General features: G+C 48.3%; 1 pseudogene; it reads left to right on the forward strand.

The window, feature by feature from the left end:
• Positions 1-18,018: 18,018 nt before the first annotated feature.
• Positions 18,019-21,489, forward strand: part of LOC143668746 (proteasome subunit alpha type-6 pseudogene) — a 46,713-nt pseudogene continuing 43,242 nt past the window's right edge.

Consider the following 21,489-nt stretch of genomic DNA (forward strand, 5'->3'; position numbering starts at 1 on the left):
ATTAAGGCTTCACTGATACAGAGTTTCTGTTTGGGGAAAAGTTTTGGAAATGGATGGTTTTGACAGTAGCACACATTGTGACTGTAATTAACGCCATGGAGTTGTATACTTGAAGGTGGTTAAAATGAAAAATTTTAGTTTGTATATATGTTACCAGAATAAAAATTTTAACAAAAACCAACATAGAACAGTACAACACAAAGAGTGAACCCTCATATAAACTATTGGCTATAGTTAATAATATAATTATATTGATATTGTCTCATCAATTGTAACACAAGTACCAAACTAATGCAAAATGTTAAGAACAGGGAAAATTGAGGGCGTTTGGGGGTGGTATATGGAACTCTCTGCTTTTTGTATGTTTTTTCTGTAAACCTGTAACTGCTCTGATAAAAACAAATACAGCGGCGCAAGGGTAGTGCAGTGGTAGAACTCTCACCTGCCATGCAGGAGACCCAGGTTCAATTCCCAGCCCACGCACTTCCCCAAAAACAAACAAACAAAACTTCAACAAATGGTGCTGTTGTAAGGGGATACTCACATGGAAAAAGAATGAAATGTGACCCCCAGATGCATTATACAAAACAGGCAAACATAAAACAATATTCATGGGCCCCGCTGAAATACAGTAATTTATCCATAAAGATAATGGGGCGGGGTGGGGTAGGTCTTTGGATATTTGCTGACCAGTCATGATGTGCATAAATTTCTCTTACTGCCAAGGCACCTGTTCAGGTGCAGGGACCAGCTCTTTCTGTTATCCTTGGTCAAATACACTGTTCTGCTGAACGACGTATCTCCCAACAAGAGAAAAGGAGAGCAGGGCTGCTGCCCCTGCGGCCCCCAGCCCCCTGCGCCCGCGGACCACCCAGGCGGGGAACGCCAGCTCCTGACCCCTGACGGTTGGCACTGTGTGCTGCTGGAGACCGCGCCAAACGCGAGTCTCGCCCAGAGCTTGCAGAGATAACGGGAAGGACAATTCATGTCCGTTCACGTCGAATTTGCCTTCACCAACACATCTCACCTCTTGAGGCTCCAATAGCCCACTTCCTGCAATTGCTCTCCTTCCAAGCTGACCCCGCCCCGCCCCGCCCCGCCAGTGGAAGACAGGGGAGGGGTCCTGGGGGGAGCGGTTGGTTCCATCCAGCCGGGAGTGTCCGCCAGCCGGGAGGGCAGGACGTGACCACGTGGACGGAGGCAGAGGGAGCCTCCACTCTCTGCGCAGCAGAGAAACCTGGGCGGCCGGCCGCTGGGTGGGGGGAGGGCCTGGAGACACATGGGGTGGGCCCTGAGTGTCCGCGGAGGGGCATAGGGAAGAGTAACCCGCCGTGGTGGGAATGGCCAGAGCCCACCCCACCCCCCTCGAGGGCTTCCTTGGTGTCCCTGGGTGGGGACACCCCTTCTGATGGCAGCACAGGCCAGTAGGGGACCTGGATCCCCACGTGGACATAGGGGGTCCTGGACGCACTGCACCAAGCAGCTGAGTTCGGGAAGACGGCTGAGGGGCTGGGTGGGCAACGACGGGAGGCGATGGCGGCCGAGTGCCAAGGCTGGTGGGGAGAGGAACATTCCAGGCCAAAGAAGGACGGGGCGGAGGGCGGAGGCCCTGGGGTCCCGAGTACCCTGGAGGGGCGTGAAGACAGCTGGACTCAAACGTGGGGGTTCTCTGAAGGTCCTGAGATGCGCCCTCACACATGAAGTAATGGAGAGTGTTACTGCTGGAAGCTGTGCGTTTCTGAAGTGTCCGGTGAGTCGGGGCTTGCCTAGGGGGAGGAGCGGATGGAGTTGACCGGAGAGGCCCTCGCCTGGGAGCCAAACCCCGGGGGGAGAGTCTGAGAGGGTGAGGCACGGCAACACCAGGGAGAATGGCTCTGCTTTGGTGCTGGAGGCTCCGCCTCTGTGGGGAGTGACTTTCTCTTGTTTTAGCATTTGACTGGTTTGACAGTTTAGCTTCTCAGCCCAGGTTTCCTTGGGTGGTCATGACAAAATAAAGTCGTGCATGACTTAAAAAATCAATTTCACTATCATTATGACATGAGAGCTCTACAGAAGAATTTCTGGAGGTGATTCTCCCCTCACATGTCTGCACAACAGCCTGGTTCTGCTCTGGCCCCTTGTTCTGCTGTCTGTCCCTGCCATCTGTCTCACCTTGACCCCCATGAGGTGCTGGGTGCCACCAGTGAGCTCTGCAGCCTCCCTACCACACATGAAGGCCTTTGGGGAAGGCCACATGCTCCCCCCCCCATGACATTTCACTGCAAGGAGGAGCACAAGGCTTTCTAATCCCGCAATGCCCATACATGAAAACTTTATAAACTTTAATGAGGGTTTTAATCAAATGTGCAATGCTAGAAGGGGTATACGACACCAAGAATCACTCACAATGTCTGCACAGCTCAGCCCTGCCCCGGCCAGCTCCAGCGTCCTCTGACCAGGGTCCACGTGCCCAGGGCAATTCACTTTCTCTTGAGAGCTCAGTGGGAGAATATCTTACCAGTATGATTGACTGAGAATCCAGATAAATTCCCTTCCGGACAGGAGGGGTAGAGGGGGGACACTCACTTTTCCACACTGTGATCTGTCCCACTGCCGAAATACGATGATCATTTGTAGGCCAACATCTCTTCTGTTTGTTCTAAGGTGACACCATCAGCAGTCTAATCCCAAACTCTATGCTAAGCCTGCCCGGTTCTTTGCCATAGTATTTCCCCCACCAGGTAAGGAGGAGATCTGACCTGCAAGTCCCTCTCCCTTCTCCTCCATCTAACACTCTTACTTTCTTCAAATAATTGCCTAAGGAACAACATTCAGAAATCCTCAAAAGATTGAGATTAGTTTAAGAGCACAGAGCAGACAAAAGGTGGAAGTGCTCACCAACAGATGAGTGGATAAGCAAAATGTTGTATATATATGCAACGGAATATTACTGAGCCCTAAAAAGGAATGCAGTTCTGATGCATGCTGCAACGTGGATAAACCCTGAAGACATCATGTTCAGTGAAGTAAGCCAGACTCAAAAAAGACAAATATGGTATGATCCAGCTTATATGATCATACATAGAGACAGATGGTGGTTTATGGGTTAACAGGGACCAGAGGTAGGGGTAGGGGTGGGAAGTTATCGCTTAGCGGATGCAAAGTTTCCGTTTGAGGTGATGAAAAGTTATGTAATGGATGATGGTGATGCTGGCACAATATTGTGAATGTCATGAGTACAACTAAATTGTGTACTTGAAATTGGTTAAAATGAGAAAATTTGAGTTGCAGATATGTTGCTACAATACAAGTTAAAACAAAATGCATACATCGGTCAGACACAAATTCAGAAAAAGAAATGCCCTAACACATTCATGATATACAGAGGATAATTAAGCTAAAAGATAATCCAATTTACATTATGAAAACTCTTTCTTGGTACAGTGGAATATCTAATAGTGCTTGGCAGGAGCATGACATTGTGTAAATTAAGGCTATTTCTGGAATTTAGCTACCATAACTCCAACAGAAAGCAATGATTTTTTTTTTAAAGAGACCATTTAGTACTCACAGTTTGGTACACATACTAGAAGATGTAAGGTAGGATAAGAACTAGTTATTTTTATACCTCTATTTTAAATGTATATTGTACAGAATTTAGAAAGGTACAACAAGCTGTACAATAAACAATCTATTTTTTCCCTGCCCTCCCCTCCACCCACCAATTTTTTTTTCTTCCCTGGAGCCAATCGCTGTTCTCAGTTTCTCATGTATCTTACAGATATTCTGTGCACAGAAAAGCTTACAAACACATATTTGTTTAAAGGAGGATTTTTAACTTTTTTTCCTCCATGGTACTTGACGGAATATTTCTAATTGTCAGCAACACTACCAGGAATTTCTCTGATGCTTTAATGACCTTGTCTGCTTTTAAAGTATAAAGTGATTTTAAACCACTTATTATATTTCAAACATAAATGAAAGTAGAGAGTGCAGCATAATGACTTCTGGGCATTCACTTGCTCCAATAGTTATCAACTCTGGCAAGACCCACCCAGATAAATCAATCCCAGACACCACACCAAGAAATAAATTACTTTTAAAGTTAGAAAACTTTTTAGTTAACATAAATATATCATTTTTATGTTAAAAATTTTTAGTTAACATAAATATATCATTTTGCTATATATATAGCAAATCAGAGGTCACAATAAATAGTGTCATTTGCCTTGCTCGGATTCATCTGGGTATACCAGGAAAAAAACTCAATTATTTCCCAATATACATGCCCTGAATACATTTTACTGATTTATTGCATTGACAACCAGTTCGTCAGTGCATATTCATTTTCCAGAATTGGCCAAAAACAGCATCATGCACTATTAAAAACAGAGGACATTTTAATTTCCCGAGAGTCCTGTATTGACCTGTTAACTAGGGCGTAGTTCAACCCCTTTTTGCAACGTTGCTGCGGCAGCATCAGCAGAAACCCACGGACGCACGCTGCAGCAGCTCTTCCAAAAAAGTCCCTGCCCAACAATGTGGTAAGGGAGCAGTGATCTTCAGCAACGAGGAGCAGTTTATAACCTGTAGCCTGTGGAATGTTGAATCCGAGCCCCAGTCTTGCAGGGCATTACTGTAAGCTATAACCCGTGGATGGGGTAGGAGTGAATTACTGAGCATCTGCCCAGCCTTTGTGGATGGTGGAACCCTCATGCTTATGCGACCTCATTGTGTGCTACTTTTTCCATCTTTGCAATGTCCATCCCTGCAACACCAATGTTGTACCAACACTGACAGATCATCGTGCTGTCCTGTGCAGATACTGCTATGTAACTGTCCTCCTATCCTGGCTGGTGGCATCAGAGCCCACCCTTTGGAATCTCCCGTCTCAGCACGTCTCATCCCCTCTGCTGAGGATGTCCTTTCTGGCCATACCTTCCTATGAACTGCCTTTACCCTAAACACCCTGGTCAGCCAGAAGGTGGTTTCAGGGCAATGAGGCTGGGTCACACTTGGGCACCTGGCAGTGAGGCAGCTGCCTTGAGAAGCCCGGTCCTCACCCTGTCCTGCAACTCTGCGTCATTTACATTACCGAAGACTCACCTTCATTCTTTGGTGGCACCTTCTCATTGCAGAGGAAAACCCTGTGGAATGATCGTGGCAATCAGGAGAGCTCAGGTTCTCTTACTCATGGGTCAAGGCTGAACTCTCTTGCCTTCTTTAAGGTAAGCATGGCCATGTCACAGCTTGATGGATGGAATGAAGGAGCCAATCCCACATGCCACTTCCACGTAGACACTTTAAGAGCTGGGCATGATCTGCCACAGCCTCTTCCCTTTGGCCACTGGGAGCCTCATCAGCCCATTGCCCCTAGGACCGTGATGAGCAGCATTCTCCTCCAGCCTGAGTTGGGGAATTGCCTCTTCTCCACCCTACCCTCCTCCATTCAACCAATCCATAGCCCCACTCCAAAGAGAAGGGAGCAGGCTGCTTTCCACATCCCCCCACACTGCTTTGCTGTAGTTACCACCTTATACCCACTTAGGGTCTAGAACCATTGGATGCATCATCATGGCGAGCTTAAAGAACCCTGAGCCAGAGTTACCTGGAAGTGAAACCCCAGCCCCGTGCACTCTGCATCCCCTTTCCTGGATGCTGCTGGAAGTTGGCTGGTTGACAGTACCCCATCTCCTGTGGGGGCCTTGTCCCCAGTAGGACTTGCCACTGCTAGTATTTCTCACATGTGGAGTGGCCAGCCATTCCAGTTTGCCATGGGGCTTTCTGTTTTGAAACGGGGACAGACTTGGGCAAACGGGGGGCAGGCTGGGCATCCCACTAAGGTGTAGCTACATTTCTCAGAGGCACAGTTAACCATGTCAGAGGGAAGGAAGGACATTTTTCAACTCACACGTACTCTTTTCCTTCTCCTATAATGTGCTATTCCTTTATTTGCTTCTCAGAATTAAAAGCAACACATGATGGTAGGAAGACTGAAAACTGCCCACAGTCAGCAAAGTTTGGGGTGGACTGTGATGGCAAAGGGCCACTTCAGAGCCGAATTCGTAGAATACGCCTGCTGGAACCATAGGTGCTTGCAGCCAAAAGGAGGGCTGGGGGAGAGAGAGGTCCCTGTCTCCTGGGGGTCCACCAGCCCACAGGGCATTGGAGATCCCCAAATGGACAGTCATCAGAGCCCTCCCACCTTCTCTCTGCCCAAAGATCTTATATATTCAAGCAGTCAGAGACCTTGGGGTTAAATTAGCCTTGTTTCTAGAATTTACTAGCCTAGCCAGTTACAGGTTGGTGAGAGAAATACTTTAGAGAAGGGCGATTTCTCAGAGACCCCCATCCCCCAACCCCAGCCACACTCTGCTTCAGGGATTCGCTATCCCTTCCCAAATCCTTCTGGGGCAGCCGGTCTCCTGCAGTCCCCGGGGGGAGGCGCGTCTTTCAGACCTTGTGTGGAGACCACAGGAGCACTCGCCAACTCCTCCCGCCAAGCGGTTCTCCGTGGCGCAGAGGTGAGGGTGAGGACGCCGGTTTAGCCACTCCAAGGAGGCCGGGGCCGTGTCTCTCCTTCCCTTCCAGGAGGAGGCCAGGGGCGGGCACGGCAGCGTGACTCAACTGGGCAAGTCATTGCAGCTTTGGCCCCGCGCTCCCCTCCCCAGTGGCAGTAGGGCGCGCGCCAGCGCGGAGAGAGTGGGCGGCGCCTCCAGGAAATCCCCGCCTCCCCGAAGGGAAAACGTCAGGGAGCAGCGATGCGCTGGCGGACCCGGGGCTGGAAAACCGAGTGGAAACGTCCCTCGCGTCCCCCGCCCGCCCGGAGCTCTGTGTGCGACAGGGCCCGGACACCCCTTGGAGACGCAGGCGGGCGCGTGCCTTGTGTCCAGACTCCCAGCCCGCGCACAGCCCTGTGGCTCAGCTCAGCCACTGGACGCTTGGCAGGAACAAGCCTCGCCCATCTCTCCAGGCCCAGGCTTTCTCTTATGCACATTCTCCACCAGCCTAAGCGGTATGGCAAGGCTCTGGGTGTGGTCTTTTATTCTTAGTTTCAGACTGTTTTTCCTGTTTGGCCTCACTTTTCTAAGAATGATAATACAAGAACGCTACTCCTGCTTCGGACGCCTCTACCCCCTTCCAGCTCATAAAGTATTAAAGCCCCTGGGCTTCTTGACCCTACCTGGTTTGGTGAGCGGTATTTATTCCCCCAGGGCCACGCGGAGACGCTCTGCTTCTTCGCACACCATCTCTAAAGCATAAGCGTAATATCAAATATCAAATAAACAGCGGGATTCTAAGGGAAAGCATCTCTTCCCACCCAGGCCTGTTCCCCTGCGTTTCCACGGACACCTCCACGTGACTGTAACTGCGTGCATGATTAATTCTGACACCATCCGGCTGACTTCTGGCATGAAGCAGCAGGAGGAGTTACTCTCTTGGGCCCCAAGCCCTTCTGTGTCACCCCTACTGCACTCTTGTTGGTTCTTGTACTGTCACTGTGGAATCTTTTGCTCCTTCTCTGTGGCCTGCAGCTCTTTCCTTTCCTTCCCTGCCCTTGTTGCTTTGCTTTAAGATTGACCGTGTGCATGCACTGTCCGCTCCACTGGCCTAATACAGAGGGTGGTGGTGAGGCTCTGGTCAGCTACCACCCTTAAGACCACCAGGTTTGGCCTCGGGTCATTTCAAAAAGGTGGACCGCAATCCAGAGTTTTATGTTACTGGGACTCAGAGAAGACTGCTCCTGGACAAGCTGAGCACTGGGGTTGCATTTCCTTTCCTTTCCAGTGATTTGCTTTTCCTTTGCGTTTCTGGTGGACTAGGAGCTGGGACTCAGGCAGAGGAAGCGGGAAGTGTGAAGAAAGAAAAGGGATCTCGGCCTTTAAAAGGTTGACCGTTTGTTCCATCTTCTCCAGAGTCGTCAGGGAAAAGCAAATCCAGTTTGTCCTCTCCTTCCAAGGCCGAGCATGTGCAGCCTCCTGTGAGCTGCATTGTTGAAGGGAGGTCCTGCGGGTAGAGACCAGTCAGAGCAAGGTCTCAGAGGCACCCAGCTTCACCTCTGCCCGGAGAAAACCACACAGACCCAGCGGGCAGCTTTCCTAAGGCGGAGAGGTGGCTGCGGGGGGTTCCCAAGTGGGAGGGGTAGATGGCGGGGCTCCTCGGATTGTCTCCAAAAGACTCCAGCAGATACTCACATGAGAAAAAGAATGAAATGTGACCCCACCATACAGCATGCAAAACAAGAGACCCCAGCACCCCAGCAATGTAATGATGATGGTGTGGTGATGATAATAATAGTGAGGGTCAGGGAGGGGCTACAGAATAAATGGTTTGTGTTCCCTAAAACTGTCCAGGTCACAGAAGACAAAGAGAATGGAGAAATTTCTTTACGTCAAAGGAGACAAAAGGGCATGAAGGGACATGGCCCTTGCTTGTGCCCTGGACCAGAATAAAGACCATTAATGGGATCGTCGGTAACATTTGAATAATGTCTGATGATTACATCACAGGACTATGCCCATGCCAATCTGTTGATGTAGATAAGTCCACTGTAGTGATGTAAGAGAGTACCTTTGTCTTCAATTCTGTGGAACACACACCGAAGAAATTGTGGCTAAAAGGCACAATATACGCAGCTTACCCTCAGAAGACAGGAGGGATGGGAAGGGAAAGAGAAGGAGGAAGTGGAGGAGTAGGAGGGAAAAGGAGGGGTGGGGAAGAGAGAGAGAAAGAGAGGGAATGAGGAACAGAGGAAAGGAGGGAACGTGACAGCAAGTGGTAGAACATGAACATTTGGGAGGCTGCATGGAGGTTACATGGGAAATCTCGAAATGGTTTTAGCAGCTTTTTAAAAATCTTGATTATTTCAAAATAAAATGTTAAAGAACATCAACACAAAAGAATGGGGCCTATGGCTAAATAGCTATTGCAAGAGGACACTGTGTCTATAGGAGCCTCAAGTACCATAGAATTAATAATTAGTGTCCCATATGCATTCATGTTACTGCTGGGTTTCAAATGTATCATATTGCATTGTGATAAAATAAATGCATATTTATTTATAAATCTATTGAATTTATTTGCAGCTCCTTATCTTGTATTTTTTAAATCATAAATATTAAAATAATGATTCCTCCATCGAAAAAAAGGGGTCATGGTGAAACAGGAAGGGCCACAGTTTGACCTTCTTTGAAGCTAGGTGACGGCTACATGGGAGTGCATTATGCTATCTGTAGCTTCTTTACAGTGTGTTTAAAAATTGTCCCTAGTAAGAAATTTAAAATTTTTTGAAATTTCTCTGTGTTTGGACTTGTCAAGAGAAAAATTGGTGTTGCGAAGAGAAAAGCAAAGGAACTATGAAATGCCTGTCCTGAGAATCCTTTGGGAAGACTATCTGGCTAAGACATGCTAAGCACGTAGCTGGATATGTTTTGGTCTCTGCGTCCAACAACTGTCCATGATCAGGGCCTCAGGGAGGTAAGTTGCAACCTTAGATGGTGAACAGTGGACATGCTTTCAGGTTTGGATGGTGTGCCAGTTTTACAGGATCAGGTACCCTGCAAAAGCCATGTTTTAATCCTGATCCGTTTTGTGGAAGCAACCCTTTCTTTTAATCCCTAATCAGCATTGTAGGTTGGAAAATTGATTAGATTATCCCATGGAGATATGGCTCATCCAATTGTGGGTATTAACCTTTGATTAGATGGAGATGTGACTCCACCCGTTTCAGGTGGGTCTTGATTAATTTGCTGGAATTCTTTAAAAGAGGAAGCATTTTGGAAAAAGCTTGAGAGCCGCAGAACCACAATAGAGCCGTGAGAACCACGAGAGCCCATGCAGCCAGAGACCTCTGGAGATGAAGAAGGAATATGCCCCCTGGGGTTGCTTCATGAAACAAGAAGCCTGGAGAGAAAGCTAGCAGATGCTGCCATGTTCACCATGTGCCTTTCCAGTTGAGAGGGAAACCCTGAACTTCATTGTCCTTTCTTGAGTGAAGGTAACCTCTTCTTGGCGCCTTAATTTGGACATTTTTATAGACTTACTTTAATTTGAACATTCCCATGACCTTAGAACTGTAAATTTGCAATTTAACCAATTCCTCCTTTTCAAAAGCCGTTCTGTTTCTGGTATATTGCATTTCTGCAGCTAGCAAACTAGAACAGATGGGGAAGGACTCTGCAATATAAGCCATCCCCACAGAGCTGGGCAGCCGTCATTTCTAAAGGTAGGCGGGAGGTACTGACCCCACGCCACAGGGAAAACCAGTGTGGTAGATTAAATTGTGTCCCCTACAAAGATGCCTTCAAGTCCTAACCCAGTCCTAACCCAGAGACTGGTTTATAAATGCGATCTTAGAAGACCCTACTAATATGAGGCCAAACTGAACCAGGGTGGACCTTAACCCACTATGGCCAGAGTCCTTACAAATGAAAGAAATTTGGACATGGAAACAGGAGCCAGAGTCAGAGACAAAAGAGACGGACAGCCATGTGACGGAGGCAGAGATGGAGTCACCACCAGAATGCTGCAGACCTTAGAAAAGGCAAGGCCTGCTGGTACCTTGATTTTGGATTTCTAGACTCCAAAACTGTGAGACAAGGAACTTCTGTTATTTAAGCCAAGCTTATTATTATTAAGCTTGTAATAATATCAACCCTGGCAAACTAAGACAGCCAGGAAGAGAAAGTGGATCTCCATGAAAATGGCTGGGAGTAAAATATAGAAAGTGGGAAATAAAAACAATTGCAGGTATATGAAAATGAGCACTGGAGAGAGTGAGGAAAGGAGCTGGAAGGTATCAAAAGGAGAGAAATAAATTGTACTTGTTTGTAAATGACCAACTTAAAAAAGATATGGGTATTAGTTTGCTAGGGCTTCCTTAACAAAGTACCCCAAAGCAGGTGAATTAAAACAATAGAGACTTATTCTCTCACAGTCCTGGGGACCAGAAGTCCAAAATTCAGGTGTCACAGCCATCCTCCCTCTGACGTTTACGGAGAATCCTTCCTTGCTTCTTCTGCTTTTTGTGTCTGCTGGCCATCCTAGGTGTGACTTGGTTTATAGTCACATCATTCCAATCCCTGCTTGGTCTTCACATGGCCTTAACTGGATTAAAGACTTGCCCTACAAAAACATGACCTCATCTTAATCTAACTAATTCTGCCTGCAATGATGTTAGTTCCAAATAAGGCCATGTTCTGTTCTGAGGCTTAGGAAGGACTTCAGCTTAGCGATCGGGGAGACATAATCCAACCCATAGCAGGATGGAAGGAAAAATGACCAAGAAAACAGAGAGGGGCATAAGGATGGAAGGGAGAAGCCAGAGGGGAAGGCAGAGGCACCAATGAGCCCAGAAGCTCTGCCAGAATCACCTTCCAGCACATTCTTTCCAAACCACAAGGCCCAAGGGCTGACCTGAGGTACTGGCCCACCCAGTGCTGAAAACAACTAGGCAAGGACAACCAGAAAGATTAAATGAGAAACACAGCTTTTATGTAAAAGAAGAAATGCCAAAGATGGCAAGAGCCATTATCAATCCCAGGAAAGCAGAAATGCACGTGCTGGCAGGGAGCAAGGAGGAAACCCTTTTCAACTGCCCGGCAGGATTTCCATAGCAGCAGATTCCCAGAGATACATTGTTGGAAAGATGTCTGGGGGGTGGCGGTGATGGCTGCACGAGGGGAGAACATGGAGACCAGTGTAGGAGCTGTGGGGTGAGGCAGCCAGCCCTTAAATCTGAGAGGCTCTGAAGCCCAGCTCCTCTTACCCCAGTCCTCCCCACAACCTCGCTGCAGACAATCCCCCCACAGCTGGAACCTTTACAGGAACAGAGAACATCTCTCCCCACCTTTCATTAGATGATCTGACAGAGAACATTTCCTTCTCTTGAATGGAAATCCACCTCCTACATTTTCAACCCTACTGACATGGTCCTCAAGGCTTGAGCCATTTCCTCCCTCCATCTTGAAACCTTCTGTGCTGGTTTGAATCTGTGGTGGACCCCAGAAAAGCCACGTCCTTTAATCCTCATTCAATATTGCTGGGTGGGGGAGCATTTTCATTGTTTCCGTGGAGATGAGACCCACCCAATTGTGGGTGGTAACTTTTTATTAGATGGTTTCCATGGAGGCGTGTCTCCACCCATTGAAGCTGGAGTTGCTTACTGGAATCCTTCAAAGAGGAAACATTTTGGAGAGAGTCCCTTTGGTAGAGCCACAAGAAAGCTAGCAGATGCTGCTGTGCTCACTATATACCCTTCCAGCTGAAAGAGAAATATTGAACTTCATTGGCCTTCTCGAACCAAGGTATCTTTCCCTGGATGCCTTAAATTGGACATTTCTATAGACTTGTTTTAATTGGGACATTTTCTCAGCCTTAGAACTGTAAACTAGCAACTTATTAAATTCCCCCCTTTAAAAGCCATTCCGTTTCTGGTATATTGCATCCCGGCAGGTAGCAAACTAGAACACCTTCCCTGATCCCCCTGCCCATGATCATGTTCAGAAACCCAAATGAAACACTCCTCTGGCACCATGAACTGTAGCTTTCCTTTAACCTTTGTGCTCACGCCTTGTCTCCCTGACATCCTGGCAACCTCTTCCATGTCCTTCTCCCACCCAAGTCCCACTCCTTACCGGCCAGGCGATCGTGAGTAAGTTAGTGGGCGTGAAGTGCCTAAGTTTTCATCATTAGTTAAATGAGAAAGATGGGAGCACTCAGCTCACAGGTTTGATGTATTAAATGCTTGGCATGGCACTCAACACACAGACTTGGAGGGAATGTTGGTATTAACTGTGTCTACCCATGGTGACTTTCAGGCCTTTATCTGCTTATTTCCCAGGAATTTACTGGCTCATGGTTTTGAGGCTAGAAGCCCAAAATTGAGGCATCAGCAAGACAATCCTTCCTCCCATAAGTGTAACATTCCGGTACTATCTGCCGGCCATTTTGGGGTTTCTTCGCTCATGTTCCTGTTGCCCATTGTCACATGGCTGTGTCCTCGCCTTCCTTTCTGTGTTCCTGTTGACTTTGAGCATCTGAGTCTTCCCTGTGGCTTTCTCTAGCTACGTCTGAGTTTTTTTCAGCTTATAAAGGTCTCCAGTAACCTGGAATAAGGCCCACCCTCATTCACTTGGGGCGCCCCTTAACTAAAACAACGTCTTCGAGAGGTCCTGTCTACAATGGGTTCACACCCACAGGAATGCAGATGACAGCACGTCTAAATCGGGGTACGTAATTCAGTCCCCCCACAGCCCACTTCACAGGCACCACTCAGGGCCCATGTGTGACCTCGGGAGCCCTTGGACTAGACAGATGCCCCGCCAGCTCCCACAGGGCAGGCTGAGGTGAGAAGCAGGACCTCAGGGGGTGCCGCTGAAGCAGAGCAGGCTTTCAGGAAATGTTTGGTGAATAAATTTGATGACATACTCATCAGAATTCTGCTGAATGAATGTTGAATGAATTTGAAATCAAAGACCAAACCACAACACCTGAGAGGAGGAAATGAGAGGATGGTTCTGGAACGGGTGGAGGCCACGTCATTGCAACACAAGGACATGGTAGAAAAGGGCCAGGGCCAGGCAGGGCTCGGAAACCCCAGACTGTATAGAGCACACCTCAGTCATTTCGGTTCTTCCTTTTCACTTGATGATGGTGATTGTGTTTTTGTTTTTGTTTTTCTTATTTTTCAGAGGTTGAAAGGATAAGTTAGGGGAGTCATAAAAATCACTGTAAACAAATAAAATGGAACAGATCTTCAGGACCCATTGGTAACTTGGGTTTCCGTGGTTTTTTTTAACTCTGATATTATGAAATAGAGTCTCATGGAACAAAACAGGTGTGAAGATAAGAGCTATGCTTAAGAGTCCAAGTTTGGGCCTTTCCAGAAACCTCATGAGAACTGTTCAAAAGAAAATACAGGCGTGGTGCTCTGGAAAATGATTGTGTTGATAAAGACAAAAATATCTTACACTTAGTTGAAGTTCAGGTATGGAAACAGCAACGGACAGTTGGACTGACAGAGGGGACAGAGACCAAGACCACAGAGATGAGAATTGTCGGTGGGGAACAGACAGCTCTGCCCTAGACCTGCCCTGTGTGGGGCATTAAAGGGAGCCTGGGACGAGAACAGATCTTTGGGGTTCATACTAAAAACGAGCTATGGGATGGTGGTGAAGGCAGCTTAACACTGCGAATGTGATAAATCCCACTGAATGGTATGCTTGGGAGTGGTTGAGCTGAGAAAGTCTGGGTTGCATATTTGTTCCCACAATCAAAAAGAAAAGCAACGAAAGAGACAACAATTAAATGCAACACATGATCCTGGAGTGGATCTAATAGTGAAGGCCAAAAGAGACCCGAAGGACATCACTGGGACATATGGAAAAAATTGAGATATAGACTGTAAGCTTTATATCAGTGTTAAAATTCTTGAGTTTGATAACTGTTTAAGGGGGTTACATAAGTGAATACACTTGTTCTTAGGATGTTGATATGAAGGATTAAGTACAAGCAGCATGACATATGCAATCTAATCTCAAATGTTCGGAAAAAATAGACAGACGGATAGATGGTTGATAGACTGACAGATAGAGTGATACTGCAAATGTAGCAAAATGTTAAAAGTTCTACCTGGAGCAGGGGGGATTAGCGTTCTCTGTATAAAGTTTGTATTATTTTTGCAACTGTCCTGTAAGTTTGAAATTATTTATTTTAAAAAGAAAAAGAAACAAAAACTAGATCTCTCCCTCAGAAAACTCCAAATGGAATCAAATCATGAGGGCAAAGGGAACTCAAGGTAGGTATCATCCCTTTACATACCAAAGGGTTCTGAGCAGGAGGCCAATGTGGGAGAATTATCCTAGTTATGACACCTAGAAGGTTCTAGAACAGATAAGAGTTTAGCAAAAGGAGGTCGTGACCATGTGTGCATGCCATCCCAGAGAAGGGCAGAGAATGGGGCTCAGGCTGACCTCCTGGGCTCTCTCAGCCATTCTCACTTGGGTGGGTGGCAACCCCAAGTGTGACCCACTCCTCCTGTGCTCCCCCAGCCCCTTCGGCCTCCATACTTTCCCTTGTCCAGCCTTTGCTCAGGCTGTCAGAGCTTTCAACTTTGGATTGAAATGTCACCCCCAGGAGTCTCAGAGGGTGGTCTCTGCTGCATAGAAATGTGGGTGCTGGAAAGCTCACTGAGCTCACATCTCATAACCTATGTAGTGGCTTATGCACTCTTTAAAAAACCCACGGCCCTGTTAAATGGTTGAGTTCTACCAGGAGTGCAAAATCTTGTGAATGGAAATAGTGATAGGTCTGGTTTAGTCACTGGGCCATGTTTACACCTGGTCTTAAGGAGTCGCCCTGCCCGGGCGGGGAGGGTGCCGCGACTCAGGAGGAAGTGGTGTGTTTCCATTGTGACTTGCAAGAAGAGCCGAGCTCGAAAACAAGGCTGAGGAACAGCTTGCGTGGCACCGGCATTTCCCTGTGTGTTTATGAAGGAAGGTGGGAATGCAGCCTCGGGGTTACTCGAATCTCGCCTTTTACAGGAAACCAAAGAAAGCCCTGGTGGGATGGTGTCACAGGGCTGAGACAGGGCTGAGAGGCTGGGTCAGCACAGGTCCCGTTCCAGGCAAGGAGGATGAAAGGGATGAGGTCTGGCCTACCACTCTCTGGAAGTGAGATTTGCACTGGTCCAGAGGCGACCCTCACTGGCTGCTCCGTGATGTGAACAGAACTGAGGCCCAGTTGGGCTCATGTGTCTGCTCCCACTGATTGGCAAAGACCAAAGGCCCCTCTCGGCTCTTCCTGTTCCTCTGTGTGTCCCAGGCAGAGGATAAGATCTTCTGCTGATTGCAGTACAGCTTGAGAGTCTGTGCCTGGAAGATGCGGTGGGGCCAAGGAGGCAGCTCACAAAAAGATGGATTTGCATACAGCAAACTGGTGACCTGTCCTATAGTGTTCCTTGAAGCAGACTCACCACAAGAGTGCATCACAGCCTGTCCGCCTGCCCTCTAGGGTGTTCCAAGAGGCTCGTGCTGGGTTGGCAATTTTGTTTGAAACCAGTTTTTTCTTTTAGAGGTGCATCCCCAATTCCTACGAGGGGTGAGGGTGTATTACTAAGAGTCACCCAAAATGCAACATATGAAACTACTGTCGCAGCAATGAATTGGGATGGTGTTTTAGATCCCTCAGCTGCTTAAGGAAATACCATGCAAAGGGTTGGCTTCTACAATGGGAATTCATTAGCTTACAGTCTTGAGGTTAAGAAAAAGTCCCACATCAAGGCATCATCAAGGTAATGCTTTCTTCCAGAACGCTGGTCGTCCCGGAACTGGCTGCCAGTGATCTTTGGTCCTGGGCTTCTCTGTGGCATTGCAGTGCACATGGCAGCCTCTCCTGGCCTCTCCTTTCTTTTCAGGTTGCTTGAATTTCAGCTTCATTGCTTCTTGTGGTCTCTCTCTCTCTGTCTGTCTGTTTGAATTTCACTCCATTTATAAAGGACTCCAGTAATAGGATTAAGACCCATCCTGACTGAGGTGGGCCACATGTCATCAAAAGTAACTTCATCAGGCTGGAGGGAACTGCCTGAAACTGTGGAGCTGTGTTCCAGTAGCCATGTTTCTTGATGATGATTGAATAATGATACAGCTTTCACAATGTGACTGTGTGATTGTGAGAAACTTGTGTCTGATGCTCCTTTTATCTACCATGTCAACAGACGAGTAGAACATATGGAATAAAGATGAATAGTAGGGGGAACAAATGTTAAAATAAACTTAGAGTGAAATGCTGGTGATCGGTGAGGGGGAGGGGTGGGGGGTACGGTATGTATGCATTTTTTTCTGTTTTCTTTTTATTTCTTTTTCTGAATAGATGCAAATGTTCCAAGAAATGATCATGATGATGAATATGCAACTATGTGATGCTGTTGTCAATTACTGATTATATATGTAGAACGGAATGGTCAAAAATTAGGAATGTTTGCGTTTGTTTGGTGTTTTTTGGTATATTAATAAAAATAACAAAAAAGTAATCTCATCAAAAAATATTACTTATGACAGGTTCACACCCCCAGCAATGGATTAACTTGAAAACTGTGTCTTTCTGATGCACATACAGCTCCTAAACCAGCACAGATGGTTACTGCAGCAGAGTGAAAAGCCAGCTGCATTCCCAAAATGAACCAACAACTAAAGACCTAGAAACAAACACCCGAGATGTGGATTTGTTTTTTTTCTTCCTGTACCACAACACCTACACCAGAATTTCCCAATCCAGCCCGCCAAAGACAGCGTGCCTTTGAAGTAACCTGTCAAAGGTTCGTTTCTATATTTAAACCAGACCGAAAGATGAATGACTGCCCTGAAAACAACAAACACAGAGAAAGCCACCGGGCCGCGATGTTCCACTCACCTGCCTGGGCTGCGATAAAGCAGCAAAACAATGGGAGAAAAAAAAATCCCCACATTTTCACGAGGACGTTTACTGGAAAATCTTCTAATAAATACAGTCGGAAGTATTAACACAGCAATCTTGAAACCACCTTCTCATCATTCGAATACTGTTTTCGGAAATGTCTGTCTGTCCAATGGCTCTGGCCTTGGGAATGGGGAGGCTGGGCATGAAGTTGTCCAGAGGGTTAGGCCCGGGGACTTTATCGTCTTTCAAATGACATTTGTCTTTAGAGGAGCTTGGGAGTCGTTGAGTCCTCTCGTTCTACAGATGGGGAAACTGAAACCTGCCACCCCACCCCCACCCCATCCACATATCCAGGGCCACACAGGTCCACAAGCCTTCAGCCAGCGGTCACTGGGCATCCAGTGGGGCCGGCATTTGGGCATATGATGAGCCACACTGACCATGGCCTGCCTTCCAGGGGCTTAGAGTCCACGTGGAGCCAGACAACAATAAGTGAATGAATATCTGCTCCCAGAGGGTGGCACTCACCATGGAGGAAATAGAGCAGGGGAGAGAGGCGTGGCCGGGTAAGATCCAAGAAGGGCAGAAGGAGGGTGTGGTAGGAACGGAGAGAACCAGGGGACAATGTCAGGTGGAGAAGCCTGGGACGACAAGGAGGTGTGGGGACTCTTGAGTGGAGACCTGAAGGGGTCCCTTGGACTTCAGGGTGAAGCGAAGTGCCTCCAGGCAGTAGCACAGACATGGGGAGCCCATAGCATTGTCCATGGGAGGCCCAAAGGGGACAGCAGTGGACAAGTATGCGTCTGAGGTAGTGTCCACAGTATTGGTTCATGCCTTTAGACATGGGGTATGAGAGAGAAAGAGAAGAGGGGCAAAGGACCTCAAGAGTTTGGGCTGAGCAGTTGAAAGAATGGGAGTGGGGCAGGGTTTATGAAAATCAGGATTCCATTTTGGACACACTAAGCTGGCGGCACTTTGGTAGACACTCCGCCTGGCACGGCAAGGGAGTGGCAGTGGAATTCAGCAGCCTTGAGTTCAGAGAGAATAAGCATGTTCCAATGAAAAGGGCCAAGTTGAGGAGGTGCAGCCAGCAAAGACAGCAGGGAAAGGGGGGCTGGGAGCACATTTCCAGAAGGAGCAAGTACTCAGCTATTTCATTTGCTGCTGAGACACTGACCACTGGGATTTGGGCGATGAGGAGAGGTTGGAGATCTTGGCATGAGCTGTTTTGGTGGAGATGTGGAGATGGCGGTCTCACTACTTAAATAGACTCTGAGCAGAGATGAAAGGCAGATGGAGGTATGCACAGTTCAAGGGATGTTGCTATGAAAAGGAATAAAGAAAGGGGGCAGTAGCTGAAGGGGGGTGTGGGACCGGGGGGGAGACAGTTTTAAAAGATGAGTTTGAAATGCGGCCTGTTTGTGTGCTGGCAAACATCGTGCAATGGAAAGGGAAATTTGTTAACGCATCGGAGAGAGAGGGAGCAGAGGAAAGATAGCCTCTAGAAAATAAGCAGATCTGGACAGAGCATCACAAGGGTTGGCCCAGAAGGCACGTCTGTAGTGCCAGCAGGGAGGGGGATAGGAGCTGTGCAGACAATGTCAGTGCCTCCCCCACCAGGCGACACTCTACTTCTACAACGAGCTAGTGGAGCCCCGGTTTTGCTTACCTTCCTCCAAGAGCCCATGGCATTTAGAGGAGGTGTGGCCCTCCAGGACCCAGGAAATGATGGACCACAGGTGGCCCTGGTGGTCTTAGAAAGGCCTCCCTCTTATGGGGATCCTAGACAGGAGTCTCCCTTTTTTGTCACACCCCTGGAGGCTACTCCTGCTTATAGTAGCCATCTTGAGGGGTCCATTCTTAGAGGACTGTCCACCCAGCTGGGACTAGCAGCAGCCTGGGTCCTTGGGGGAGGTCACTGGGCCTTAAGCTGCCCACCTGCAGGCTTCTGGTCAAGTGCACAGAGGATGTCATTCTCTCACCAGGGTGGCACTCAGCTTCTTGGGGTTTGCGTTTTGCTCTTGGCAAGAAGGCACAGAAGGCTTGAGCTCCACCTAGAAAACTCTATGCTGGTTCCAGAGTCAAGTGATCCGTAGTTCCAAGGGTGACAATGTTTAATTTTTACCTGTGATCCTGGAAAATAGCAAAGCTTAAGAAATCCCAATCCCCCCACCCATTCATATTCCTGAAAATGGTGTACTGCAAAGAACCCCCTTCTCCGTATGACTTGGCTGGAACTCTCAGGTGTCCCCTAGCTGGCTAGGACAGAGCCAGACACGGGCCCTCCCACGTTCCCGTTTTTCACCTCATAAATGAGTAACTGAGCTGTGTGTCCCCACTGATCAGTCAGAACTAAATGCTTGCTGACCGGACTTTGGTTAGACTTCCCTCCTTCCTCCAGGCCCATGAACTTCAAGGACCCTTCCAGAAAATAAGCTGCCCCAGTAAAAAAAATGTTTTCTGATGGACCACCTGAGCATTCACCCTTTCACCCCACTCCCCCATTCCCGCCTTCCTCCGGTCTATCAAAGAAGACCCCACTTTGCCCAACCCCTGAGATGTTTATGGACCTCATGGTCAGAAGGGGTCTCGCTATTGCAAGAGTCCTCTCCCTCTACTGCCATGGCCCCTTCCCCCTTTCCAATCATCCTTTCTAGTAGTCTCTTCCTACAGGTCTGGATTTGCTTTATTACTTAACAGTTAACCTCCGGGGAATGAGATGCAGTTTCCTTTGAGTGTCAGGCAGAGGCCCAGTCCCGAGGTGAAGCCCCGGCCCCACCCTGATGAAAGGTGAGCACCGAGGCCTGTGAGGTTGAGCTCACACATGGAAGCAAAGCCGTTCAAACAGGGCTGGTCCAGTTATTCTAACTGGCCCTTCACTTGCATCCTTTATTTCGTTTGTGTGCTAGGCATCCTGTAATGTGCTTTCTTAATGTTACCTCATTAACCCAACTTGGTCATTTTGTTCTGTGGCCCTGCCAGTAACTGCAAATTACCCAAGGGTCTTTGTCTTTGATTTGGGGTCACTTTCTTCAGAGATTCCCAGGGTCTCTCACGCAGGATGAAAAAAAAAAAAAAAAAGCCAGTGGTTATGCAGTTCAGCGGCCTCACCTGCACAAACACACCCCAACCAACCAACCCTCCAGAAGAATTCTGCGCTGGACACGTGGTGGAGGGAGCCCAAGCCTTTTCCCTTCCCCACCCCAAAAGGGAAGGGCACACCTTGTAGACTACGACAAGCAGGCGAGGCCACTCTTTTCTTGGACCCTGTCCCATGAGACAGGCACCCTCTGCTGGAGCTCTCCATCTCTCCCATGTGGCCCACCTGGACAGAGGGATGCAGGGCAGAGGGATGCAGGACAGAGGGATGCAGGGCAGAGGGATGCAGGGCAGAGGGATGCAGGGCAGAGGGATGCAGAGTTGACTCTTCTCTGCGTGACTGAGGAGGGGGCCCCTTTCCCTGCACAAACAAGCCCATGAAAGGAAACGCAGAGCAGGGGAGTACCTGGGCCTGCCTCGGTTAGTTTTATGCTGAGAGGGGCAGAGAGGCCACCAACAAATGGTCCTTGGCAGATGTCTAGGAGAGGTCTGCAGATGATGGTAAGGCCGGGGGCGTGGCTGTCCCTGGAGTACCAGGGCCTGAGCTCTAAGCTGTTGCAAAGGGACAGCTGACATAGAAACAATTCCAATTTCCATGCGCAGCTCCAAAGACTTCTGTGCCCATGACGAGGCTCTGCTCCCCTCCAAAGGCTCCCCTGGGATTTTGAAATGGCAGACACGGTGCCCCCGGCAAGGGCTCAGGCACGCAGCCCACTGTCTTTGTACACAGGGGTAGCAAGTGTGACCACCATGGGTGTGTTTGCCTACTGTTTGTCGCTGGAGCCCTGAGCATCAGTGCACCTTCCTTGAGGGGCCAGCAGAGAGTGCAGGTTGCTTTGTCTAGATGTCATCAGGAGCTGAGCCCAGCCTTGGCCTCTGTGAGGCGGGGAATCTCCAGTGAGCTCCTCCCCTTCTTGCTTCATAAGGCCTTGATGTTACAATCCTACCACGCAGTTAACCACATCGGGCAGTGTGCCTCTAGACATCAAGGGGAGG

The sequence above is a fragment of the Tamandua tetradactyla genome, chromosome 25 (assembly GCF_023851605.1).
Source record: "Tamandua tetradactyla isolate mTamTet1 chromosome 25, mTamTet1.pri, whole genome shotgun sequence".
NCBI lineage: Eukaryota > Metazoa > Chordata > Mammalia > Pilosa > Myrmecophagidae > Tamandua > Tamandua tetradactyla.